Source organism: Rhipicephalus microplus, unplaced genomic scaffold (genome assembly GCF_043290135.1).
Source record: "Rhipicephalus microplus isolate Deutch F79 unplaced genomic scaffold, USDA_Rmic scaffold_21, whole genome shotgun sequence".
Taxonomy (NCBI): Eukaryota; Metazoa; Arthropoda; class Arachnida; order Ixodida; family Ixodidae; genus Rhipicephalus; species Rhipicephalus microplus.
The window spans coordinates 3,263,332-3,274,782 of record NW_027464594.1 but is presented as its reverse complement, the minus strand read 5'-3'; the positions used below and the strand labels follow the sequence as shown (position 1 = coordinate 3,274,782).

Below are 11,451 nucleotides of genomic sequence, written 5' to 3'. Positions count from 1 at the left end.
TCGCTTGTTCTCGGAGACAGAAGTGGAGGCGACTTTAAGCGCGGTTCACGAGACAACGGAGTCATGGATGTCTTGGAGAGCCGTCGATGACGCAATCGTCGTCGTCTAACAGATGCGGCTGCTTCCCGGTGAGACGAGTTATCCCGAACTATTTTCTTCAGCACTGCCATTTCCCTTCGAATAATCGGACAGTCCTTCGAAGATGCATCGTGAGGGTCGTCACAATTCCAACACTTCCGTGTATTGGATTGACATGTGCGAGTGGCGTGAGGTTCAGCGCATCGGGCACAAACGGTGGTGTTCTTGCACACGCTGCTCACGTGACCCAACTATGTACAATTCTCGCATTGAATTGGCCTCGCTACGAAGGGACGAACAGCGTGCCGAAAGTTGCCCACCTTCACCTGTGACGGGAGGGTTTAACCCCTGAATATGAACTTCACGCAACGTGGCGTGCCGAGACGAAAACACCTGTTATGATGGTGCCTTCTGTAGCGGGCTTGATCAGTATTGGCATGTCTGTGTTTACAATGGTCTCGTCAACATCATAAATTACTCCAGCGATGACTTCTTTTGCGAGCGTTATGTGAGAGCAGACTGCGATGCCATTGAGCTCTGTGACATTGCGCAAAATGCCCAGCCTAGCCGCGTGGTTAATGTCATTGGCTAGAACATTCTTGCACGTGTTCACTCTGACGTCCTTAATTTCGTTTGGCACCAGTGCCTCCAGTTGTGCAGACAAGGCCTGCCTGCTGAGGCGCCTCATGTTGTCCGTGGCGAGAACTGGCTTGAACAGGATGGTGAATACCTCGATACTACGCGAAGATCTTATGGTGGACGCACCCGAATCGAATGGCGTGCTCAGAAACCGTCTATTCGCCTTGCGCCTCCTCACCAGCTCGAAGGTGTCGTCACCGGACTCTTCACTGCTTTCATAATAGTTCATGGCATGGTCACTGTCAGTGTCGCTATCGGCACCGTTGCGCTTCCTGGAGGCGGCTTCCACGGGATTCGTGGGGTCTGGCGGACCCGTGTGCGACTCCATCTCCACCGCCCGCCGGCAGGAACCCGTACTTGGCTGGTGAACACAATGTTATCCACAAAAGATAGAAAAACTGAGGGACTAATCGTTCTGTTAGAGAGACACTTCGTCTTCCTCATTTTTGGTCGCAGACTGTCCCAGCTACCTTTGTCCTAGATACAATACAAGTGCAATGGCACCGACGGTAGGATAACGATGAGCGCACTGTACGAGGGCACACAGTATCACGTACCACTAAATAATGAGTAGTTAATTTTTTGAATTTTTATGACTCGCACGCCTTCTAGCGTATTGAACTCCTAGCAGTGCGCTTTCTCAAATTATCTCAGAAAAAAAACGAAATACGTAGCGCGCCAAGTATGATAAAGACGCGTGCTCACGTGCCGCTACTCCGGCAGTTACAAACTTCGATGGAAGCGTACACGGCTGCATACATTTATCGCCAGCATAGAAGCCTAAACTGAAAGGAACGTGGCTATATTTGACTTCAGTTACTTAAAAGGCATACGTTATTATAGTAAGTGATGCAGAGAAGTTTTTACGACAATAAATACTTTTTAATTAAAAGGCGGAAATGTGCAAATAACTTCTACATAAACTTGGCCAAGTTTTCTGGCTTTTTTCAGCACCCCCGGAGTGTGGCCCGTGCATTATTCATCGCTAAGGCCCTTCCTCAGCTCGTCGCATCAATCTTTCGCCTTTTACTAAAGATTGCCGTGGGGGAGGACACTCTAATGAGCCTATAGGCCAATTTTTGGGAGGCCTTGCCCGTTTGGGTGAGGCCTATTTTAAAAATCAAAAGTAAGACTTCAATGCTTTTGTCTGTTGACTTACACTCACCGCTGGGGTTACAATTCTAGTCTATTTTCGTTGCTTGACTGCACACCCGAAGGATACTACGGTGGCACTTTTTTCCCGCGATATTCATGACCAGCTCTTCCAACGGGGTGGACTGTCAGTGCCTTTTGAACGCAACCCTATATACCGGCCTCTTGCCTGAGCAGGCCATTTCTTGTTTACTCCTGCAGAAATTTATTTACGCTGGGCCCTGTATTGCTGGTATCGACAGTGCTGTGATTAACGAAGTTTAAAAACATGGTCCTCCAGCTCAATCGGGCTATAATTTTAAGATACGCTCACGCCCTCTATTACAAATGAATGTTGTTGACCAAGGCAATCATTTTATGATAAATAATAATTGGCAGAGATTGATTAACTAACTTCAAAGCAATGATGAGTCAACCGAGAGTTCGACGGAAACCAATCTTGTTGCGAAGGACCATGAATGTAATCAAGGTAAAAGCTGGCGATGAAAAAATCAGAAACAAAAAAAATGTTTCGTGAACTGCATTGTTCACAGAGCTCGTGTTCTGAAGCCGAAATGCCTTGTTATTTAGTATTATAAGGATGTTATCTTGTGTTTCTTTTCCACTGTCTTCATAAATCGTAATTGAGAGTGAGCTTCCGACACCTTCAATCTGGAGTGCTGATGTTGATGGCCAACACGTATGAATTATGCCCACGTAGACTCCTCAGAAACATTTTAAACTTTTTTTTCTGAGTGTCGCACCTATTTTGCAAATTTTTTTGAAAAGACAGACATTATTTCGGACTTTTCGCACACCTGCGGGTAAGTGAAAAGATTGCCAATGACAACACTGCTGGTTATTATGATTACCAAGTTACACATTTCGCAAAGAACAAATTTTAGAGCTTCTATCAACGATGTGAAGTCATGAACGTAACGTTCATGTCTCTCACCTCCACAAAATACTTGAAGTATTTCGCGTTGAACAAAAACAAAATTGGCCACGTATCTGCATGTTTCTGCAAATGTCGTCGAAATACGATAGTCTTGCGTGTGGAGAGAGTGAACAACACATTTCTTTGATGTTCTGCGCAAAACATTTGGGAGTGGTAATCTGTAGGCGCAGCGTTAGAGTGCGTCGAGCGTGAAGCGGAGGCGAACGAGCGCATCAAGTCGCGTCACACGTGAGACATGAGCGCCATCTGGCAGTTTTCTTAGAAAACAAAGCGCGTGGCTCTGAGAGGAGTGTGTGCGCACATCTCAGAAATGATAACGTATAGAACGCGAGGCGACGGGTAGGTGCCACCACCATCTCTTCTTAGTAAAGCGTTGGAAACACTCGTTCCGAGCAAGGGTTGCATGGTACGCGCAGCGTGATAAGCGCTACGGTCCTTAAAATTTCTTGTGCATGCTTTTTCAAGTAAGAGATGCAAATGCAGAATTTATGCGTGTTGTGGTGCGCCAGACATACGCAACAATTGCTTTTTATTTGACGATTGCACAAGCATGAACACTAACCTTGAGCAACATAGGTGGTCGCTGCGGATGAGGTCGGTCGTTTGAAGTGCATGATGAGGTCGGTCGTTTCAAGTGAAGAGTGGACAGACAGACAGACAGACAGACAGACAGACAGACAGACAGACAGACAGACAGACAGATAGACAGACAGACAGACAGACAGACAGACAGACAGTTAGACCAAATTTTTTTTGCGTCGAAGGTCCCCGAGAAAGACTATCGTCTTTAAAACACACAGCACCGCTACATCGCGCTCACAAAATATTCAGCCCTACCGGACCATGCCATCAACGCCCCTCACACCGAACTCCTCTGCGGCAGAATAGCGGTGGTGGTTATGGTGCGGCGGGTGCTAGCGGCCACGCCACCAGAGAGTTGGTCTTCTCTCTAAAAATTGCTTTTTGAGCGCATGAAAGTGATTAAACCAACAGAGGTGCTAGCGGCGAGGTCTATCTAACGCGCTACTTTGTTCCCCAGGGGGAACATTTACAGATATTCTTTTGCTCACGTTGCTCAGCGCATTGCAGTGCTCGAAGTGGATTTGAAGAAAATATTGGCAGCATATCCACGGAGTGAATGATGGAGAGTTGGGCGAAGCATTCGTCCGTCCATTAGTTCTTGCTTCCGTCCGTCCATGCATTCGTCTGTGTGACCATCCATGCGTCCATCCGCCCGTTCGTGCGTGCGTCTGTTCGTGCTTCCGTCTCTGCGTTCATCCATGCATCCTTCCCTGCGTCCGTTCATGCGTCCAAACATGCATCTGTCTGTATGTCCGTTCGTCAATCTATTCAACACTCCAAGTACCCCCATATCGTATCTTTTCATCATATATTCCCCATTAGGGAGCCTTCATGTGCGCGCGTCTCCATGTTTTACGGTGGTGTCAGCCTTACCCACCACTTGCCGCCGCCCGCTAAAACACATTTTTTGCCAGTCCCGGCTTCCGTGGCAACAGGCACCCTGTTTGTTCTTGCGGCCAGGCGTTCCTGCTCCGTCGCACTGCACCAGCTGAATGTTGGTGCGGGTGTGCAAGCTACGGTATGAGTTGCGTTTGATTACCCCATAGACGTAGCTTCCGCTACGACACCATCCTCGTGCTAACCACATATAAAAAAACTTGCCAGGGCGCTGCGTGTCATGCTGCTGGGTGCCACAATGCAAAACCATCTGGAGAACTTCCCACTTCCCGACTTGCTCTAGCCAATGGAAACGCTGGGCTACACAAGTGAAGTGAGACTGCTTCGAGGCGACTACTTCTCGCCGAATTTGTGAAGTGAGTACCCATTGCATTGCGAGTGGGTTGAGTATATCACCGCACATTTCGTGAAATGGCTGACTTACCCATGCAACGAAAAGCAGTTTGAGCAAAGTAAGCACGAAAACGTGCACAGTATAATAATGAATTAGGCTTCGTTTGGCTACGCTGTACGAACGGAAGATGGTTGAGTATGCTTGTTTATCCTTGTAGACGAAGCGCGGTTCCTCAATTAAATTATATGACTAGACATGTGTGGTCCTGCATGCATTCACAATCTGCACTTTGTCGGTTTCCGAAGCCGTCACTGCATTCATCGCGGAAAACGCTAGGCCCGTAAACCACCTACAAACGCTCCCGTTCACTTCTTCCTTTTCTTGCAGATGTTCGCATTCCTGCAATTTTACCTCGGTTGCTGAGGAAGGGCATTTGGAGAGGTAGACAGACGAGCCAATGAACGCGTTCCCTGTAGGCACTTGTCTTGCACAGTTGCAACGCAACTGACTTTTTGTGTGGCTTGCCATGGGGTATTCGTTCTTCGCTTCAATGAAATGCGCAACCACGCCGAAACGTGCTTACTAATTGCTAACAGGACTTCTCTTTAACATAGAATGCGACAGATAAACTGTTCGGGCCCATCCATCCTTGTGTCTATCTGTCGGTCCTAAACGGAGCAGTATTTGTGCACTAAGCAAGTCGGTTGTCATCCCATAACTCAAATATGTCCTATGTGGTGCATCGTTATTTGTGTCGTTTTTTTTGTTTCGAAACCAAACACACAGATGATTTGATATCGAAAACTCCGCTTTTATTTAATGCTTGTAGAGAAAATGCGTATGGTCTCCGTATATGTGGTCGGAGCCGTGTAAGATTTTTTGTCTTATTGCTTTACTCTAGGCCCACTGCGAGGACACAAGCTTCCAGCAAAGGAGGCAGGATGGTTTGAAGACACAAGGCCAGATGCCGTTTGGATGATGTTTGCAAAAACATCTGACCTGGAAAAACTTGATTTGTCCCTTGTTGCTCCCCTTTGCTTTTCTTCTAGCCTAATATACAGGCTTGTGGGCATATGGGGAGGGCGGTGTAAGGTGATTGAATGCCCTACTTTTTGGGGTAATGCTTACAGCTTGTAAGATTTTTAAGCAGTCATTGTACAGATTCGTTCGCAGGAACTAAACTTGCTGTAGGAAATTATATTACGGAGAAACGTAATGTTTAGGGTATTAGAAACAGGCTAGCTGAGCTATTCGGTTTACAGAGAACATCACGAGCTACCCGGTTGTTTGTTCTGCCTTTCAAGTGGTACTGAGTTCCATCATATAAACAGCACGGTTTCAAGCCTTGCACGAAGAGGCCTTTGAGTTGTTTGCAGTGCTAAGGTGAATATGCTTCATGAATGGCACGCAGACATTGAAGTCCATTCATAGTGACATCGATGTTCTCCCCCTCGCAAAAATAGGCTCCCTAAAAAACCTCACTCCGCCAATGTGGTGGGTCTACCAAGTGGGAGAAACGAACTGTTTTAACAGTATTTTACACAAACTCGAGTCACGAACTTGTCTTTTCTGTTCTACCAAACCATGGCTAACTTCACAAAACAACCCTTCAGCCTTCAGCACTTGCTATACAAAAAAAAACGTCTTTTTGTTGAAAGCCACGCTGCCGTCAATGTAAATGAGCGACCACTCAGAACCAACATGGTGGCCCGTCAAGTATGGGGGCCATTTTAGCCAGTTGTAAGAAACATGATCGGAGTTGTCACAACCCTCAAACACGGAGACGCGCACACGGAGACGCGCACATGAAGGCTCCCTATTCCCCATATAGAAGCACCACCATCCAGCGGAAATTCCAAGGACTAAACAAAAAGCGGCACACGCTCACTTTCTTACGGCTTGCGCTTGGGGTCTATTTCCCACATTTAACCACCTTGATTTCATGGTATATACTAGTTCATTGTATTGATGGCACTGCGGCTCAACGCTCGCTAAACATTTCTAAAGTTAAGGAGGTTACACCTAACGATTATGACGTAGCAACCCTTTCTTGTCAGATATTGTTCAATGTACATGCCAATGGCTGCTATTGGGGATCACAGCGTGCGCGTTAACTAAATGCCGAATGCTCCTCCGATTAATTCCCCATTAGCAGCCATTGGCATGTAAGTTGAACACTATTTTTTTATTCTTCAACAACGCTTTGAAGAAATGACTCACCAGCGCCACCTTGTAGGTCAAAATGTTATTCTTGTTACATACTACAACAGCTACGAGGGACGAACAAGTGCCGTTATAAGGAGCTTCGCCTCTAAGAAATTGTGCTGAGCAGCGTTCGTTGAGTTGTTTCATATGATTTCATTTGTTACATATCGTGTTTCATTGCATCTATTGTATCGTTATACCAGTGTATCATGATATCGCATTGTGTTCTTGTGTACATATATGCCAACATTGTCATGTATATTAGAGCAAATGTCTTCACTGTAACGTAGTGATGTTAGTCGTGAAATATAGATGTGCCGAGGTGTATATGCCCTGTTACTGGAATGGTATGAAGCCTTTGTGTTCTGTACATGCTGTAAATAAATTTTTTCTAAACAAGAACTTGTACCGGTAGGGAAAGAGCGTAGCCAGAAGGGGGCGTCCGGGGACGTTCAATCACCCAATTTTTTCGTGATCAGTCGCGACTTGGTGCGACGGGCTCGTTTCGATGAGCGTCGCCCACACGGAGCGGCCGGGGCTTCTTTTGCACGCGCGCTTATCAGACCATGATTCGGAGAGCACGAAGGTCCATTAGCCTGCAGCCGCGGTCGCGTTCGCTAAAGGCGCGCGCCACTCCCACACGAAGATCAAGACAGCTGTTCACACTTATCTTGTGCGTTCGTTTCGTGCGTGTTTTTCTTTGTTTGAACTGCGTGCTTTAAGTGTCGAGCCGAGACAGTAGTAAATTCGCGCTCGTCCTGTGTATGCTCATTTCACTCAGGCTTCTTGCTACAGTTGCCTGCTCCCAGTATCGAGCCACTTGCTATCCTCCGCGTGACTTCGCACTCTCTTGCCGTAGCATTCATTCGCAGGGCCTTGTGTCGAAACAGTGCACAATGGGCGCAAAACTACCTATGTGATAACGTATTTCACTTACGTCTTATAACAATTCATAGAAAGAGAAATCAGCCACGTTTTTTTTTTTGTAAAGCTCGTCCAGATTTTGTGGCGTCATTTTCGACAGAAAGAGTGACAACACAAGGAGAAAGACATGGAGGTTAACCAGGGCTTTGCCCCGGTAGGCTACCTTACACTGGGGAAGGGGAGAGGGAAACGAAAGTTATAGAGTATGTGAGAAAAGGTAACTAACTGGGCCGGCGCGTAACAGTTTCACCAGCACAAACGATCAAACAGGCCGGCGTCTTTGAGAAAATGCAACAGCGCTTTCGTTGCCTTTCGGAAATTGGATGGGCAGTGCCATGGTCCCAATACTTTCTCGACAGTTAAATCACTTCAGTCCTATTGATTTAAAACACTGCGCAGGGGAAGCCTCTCGTTTACGTGTGCCGGCCAGTAACATGAGATGTGATCAATCGTCTCATCGACGGCGCAGTCGTTGTACTCTGCGCTGTCGGCCGTCCCTATCTTGATTGAATAGGCCTTGGTGAAGGCTACGCCCAGACGCAAACGGCACAACAATGTACCTTCCTTCCTAGAAAGGCCAGAGGGTAGCCGCCGTCGTAAAGTTGGATTGAGAGAATATAGTCGATTATGTGCGCATTGTGATGACTGCCACTTCCGAAGTGTCACATCCTGCGCCAGCTTACTTAGTTATCTAGCCGAGTCAATCCTAAAAAAACGTACGGACACAGGGTTTGCTTGTACTTGTGCATTTCTGGCTGCTTCATTGGCGAGGTCATTGCCGGAGATACCGCAATAACTTGGTGTCCACTGGAACAAAACGTTGTGTCCTTTTTCGGTCGCGTAGTGCGGAATTTCTCTGATCTCCCATGCCAGTTGTTCGTACGACCCGCGACGAATTGCCTACAAAACAAATTGTAGAGCCCCCTTGGAGTCACAGAATACTGCCCATCGATTAGCCGGTTTGCATAATATATTCCATGGCACCTCTCAGGGCAAGAATTTCCGATCCAGTCGATGTGCTCACGTGACAAAGTTTCTAAGTGATGTTGATGTGTCGCGATGAAATGACTGTGGCGCCGGTGGAGCAAGTCTGGGTGGTAGATCCATCTGTGTGTACATGAATTCTGTAAGCGTATAAAGTGTGTAAACAGTCCTGAGTCGCTTGCTTAAAGGCCAAGGCAGAAATGATTTTTCAATTTCTTAATCCTGGGATGGAAAGGCGCACGCCGGGTTGTCGTAGGCTCCACAAGGTGGACGGTGAACGGGCCAAGGCTACAAAATCGGATGTTAGCAAAACGCGGAGGGAGCTTACGAGCTTAGAGAAGGACGCCTGCGGCAGTTCTTCAGGCAGAAATGTCAAATGGTTTGATGCCATTCGTGAAATTTGCTGAATATGTGCTCTCTGCTTGGCTGGTGAACACAATCTTATCCACAAAAGATAGAAAAACTGACGGACTAATCGTTCTGTTAGAGAGACACTTCGTCTTCCTCATTTTTGGACGCAGACTGTCCCAGCTACCTTTGTCCTAGATACAATACAAGTGCAATGGCACCGACGGTAGGATAACGATGGGCACACTGTACGAGGACACACAGTATCACGTGTCACTAAATAATGAGTAGTTAATTATTTGATTTGTTTATGATTTGCGCGCATTCTATCGTTGATCGAATTCCTAGCAGTGGGCTTTCTCAAATTATCTCTGAAAAAAAAAACGAAATACGAAGCGCGCCAAGTATGATAAAGACGCGTGCTCACTTGCCGCTACTCCGGCACTTACAAACCTTGATGGAAGGGTACACGGCTGCATACATTTATCACCAGCATAGAAGCCTAAACTGAAGAGAACGTGGCTATATTTGGCTTCAGTTAATTAAAAGGTAGGCGTTATTGTGGTGAGTGATAAAGAGAAGTTTTCACGACAACACATATTTTCTAATTAAAAGGCTGAATCGTACACATAAATTCTACATAAACCTGGCCAAGTTTTCTGGCTTTTTTTCAGCACCCCCGGAGTGTGGCCCGTGCATTATTCGTCGCTCAGGTCCTTCCTCAGCTGGTCGCATCAATCTTTCGCCTTTTACTAAAGATTGCCGTGGGGGAGGACATTCTAATGAGCCTATAGGCCAATTTTTGGAAGGCCTTGCCCGTTTGGGTGAGGCCTACTTCAAAAATCAAAAGTAAGACTTCAATGCTTTTGTCTGTTGACTTACACTCACCGCTGTGGTTACAAATCTAGTCAATTTTCGTTGCTTGACTGCACACCCGAAGGATACTACGGTGGCACTTTTCTCCCGCGATATTCATGACCAGCTCTACCAACGGGGTGGGCTGTCAGTGCCTTTTGAACGCAACCCTATATACCGACCTCTTGCCTGAGCAGGCTATTTCTTGTTTACTCCTACAGAAATTTATTTACGCTGTGCCCTGTATTGCTGGTGCCTACAGTGCTATAATTCACGAAGTTTCAAAACCTACTGCCGCAGCTTAATTGGGCTAGAACTTTAAAATACGCCGATGCCCTCTATAACGACAAGAACAATTGAATGTTTCTGACTACTGCGTAGGCCAATCGTGTTATGATGAATAATTATTTGGGACATAGCAATGATGAGCTAACCGAGAGTTCAACGGAAACCAGTCTTGCTGCGAAGGAACATGAATGCCATCAAGGTAAAAGCCGGCGATGAAAAAAGCATAAACGAAAAAAAAAGCTTTGTCAACTGCATTGTTCGCAGGGCTTCCGTGGTGAAGCCAAAAAGGCTTTTTTATATGTGTGTTATGTTGTGTTTCTTTTCAACTGTCTCCATAAATCATAACTTACAGTAAGCTCCCGACATTTTCAATCCGGAGCAGTGATGTCGATGGCCAACATATATAAACTATGCCCATGAAGACTCCTCAGAAACATTTTAAAATTTTTCTCTAAGTGTCGCACCTATTTTGCAATTTTTTTTAATAGACAGAATTCATTTCAGAGTTTTCGCACATCTGCAGTTATGTGAAAAGATTGCCCATGACAACACTGCTGGTTGTTATGTTTACCAAGTCACACATTTCGCAGAGAACAAATCTTACTGCTTCCAGCCACGATGTGACGTCATGAACGTAACGTTTGTGTCTGTCGTCTCCACAACATACTTAAAGTATTTCGCGTCGAAGAAAAAAAAAGTGGCCACGTATCTCAATGTTTCTGCAAATGTCGTCAAAATATGTGTCTTGCGTGTGGAGAGAGTTAACAACACACTTATTTGATGTTCTGCGTAAGAAAATTGGTGAGTAGTAATCTGGAGGCGCTGCGTTAGAAGGCCTCGAGCATGCAGCGGAGGCGAACGAGCGCACCAAGTCACGTCACGCGTGAGACATGAGCGATATCTGGCAGTTTTATCAGAAAACAAAGCGCGTGGCTCTGAGAGGGGTGTGCGCGCACATCTCAGAGGTGATAACGTGTAGAACGCGAGGCGACGGCTAGGTGCCACCACCATCTCATCTTAGTAAAGCGTTGCAAACACTCGTTGTTCCGAGCAAGCGTTGGATGGTAAGCACAGCGTGATAAGCGCTACGGTCCTTAAATTACTTATGTATGCCTTTTTTTTATAGTAAGAGATGCAAATGCAGAATGTATGCGTGTTGTGGTGCGCCAGGCATGCGCAACAATTGCTTTTTATTTGACGATTGCACAAGCATGAACACTAACCTTGA

At 46.3% G+C, this 11,451-nt stretch overlaps 2 non-coding genes across 2 annotated transcripts; both read left to right on the top strand.

Moving 5' to 3' along the window:
- Positions 1-1,699: 1,699 nt before the first annotated feature.
- On the top strand, positions 1,700-1,825 carry LOC142785424 (U5 spliceosomal RNA). Its single transcript, XR_012888963.1, has one exon. It is a non-coding gene; the product is annotated as a U5 spliceosomal RNA (small nuclear RNA).
- Positions 1,826-9,785: 7,960 nt separating this feature from the next.
- LOC119160221 (U5 spliceosomal RNA) lies at positions 9,786-9,910 on the top strand. The gene has a single exon (XR_005108294.2). It is a non-coding gene; the product is annotated as a U5 spliceosomal RNA (small nuclear RNA).
- Positions 9,911-11,451: the final 1,541 nt, after the last annotated feature.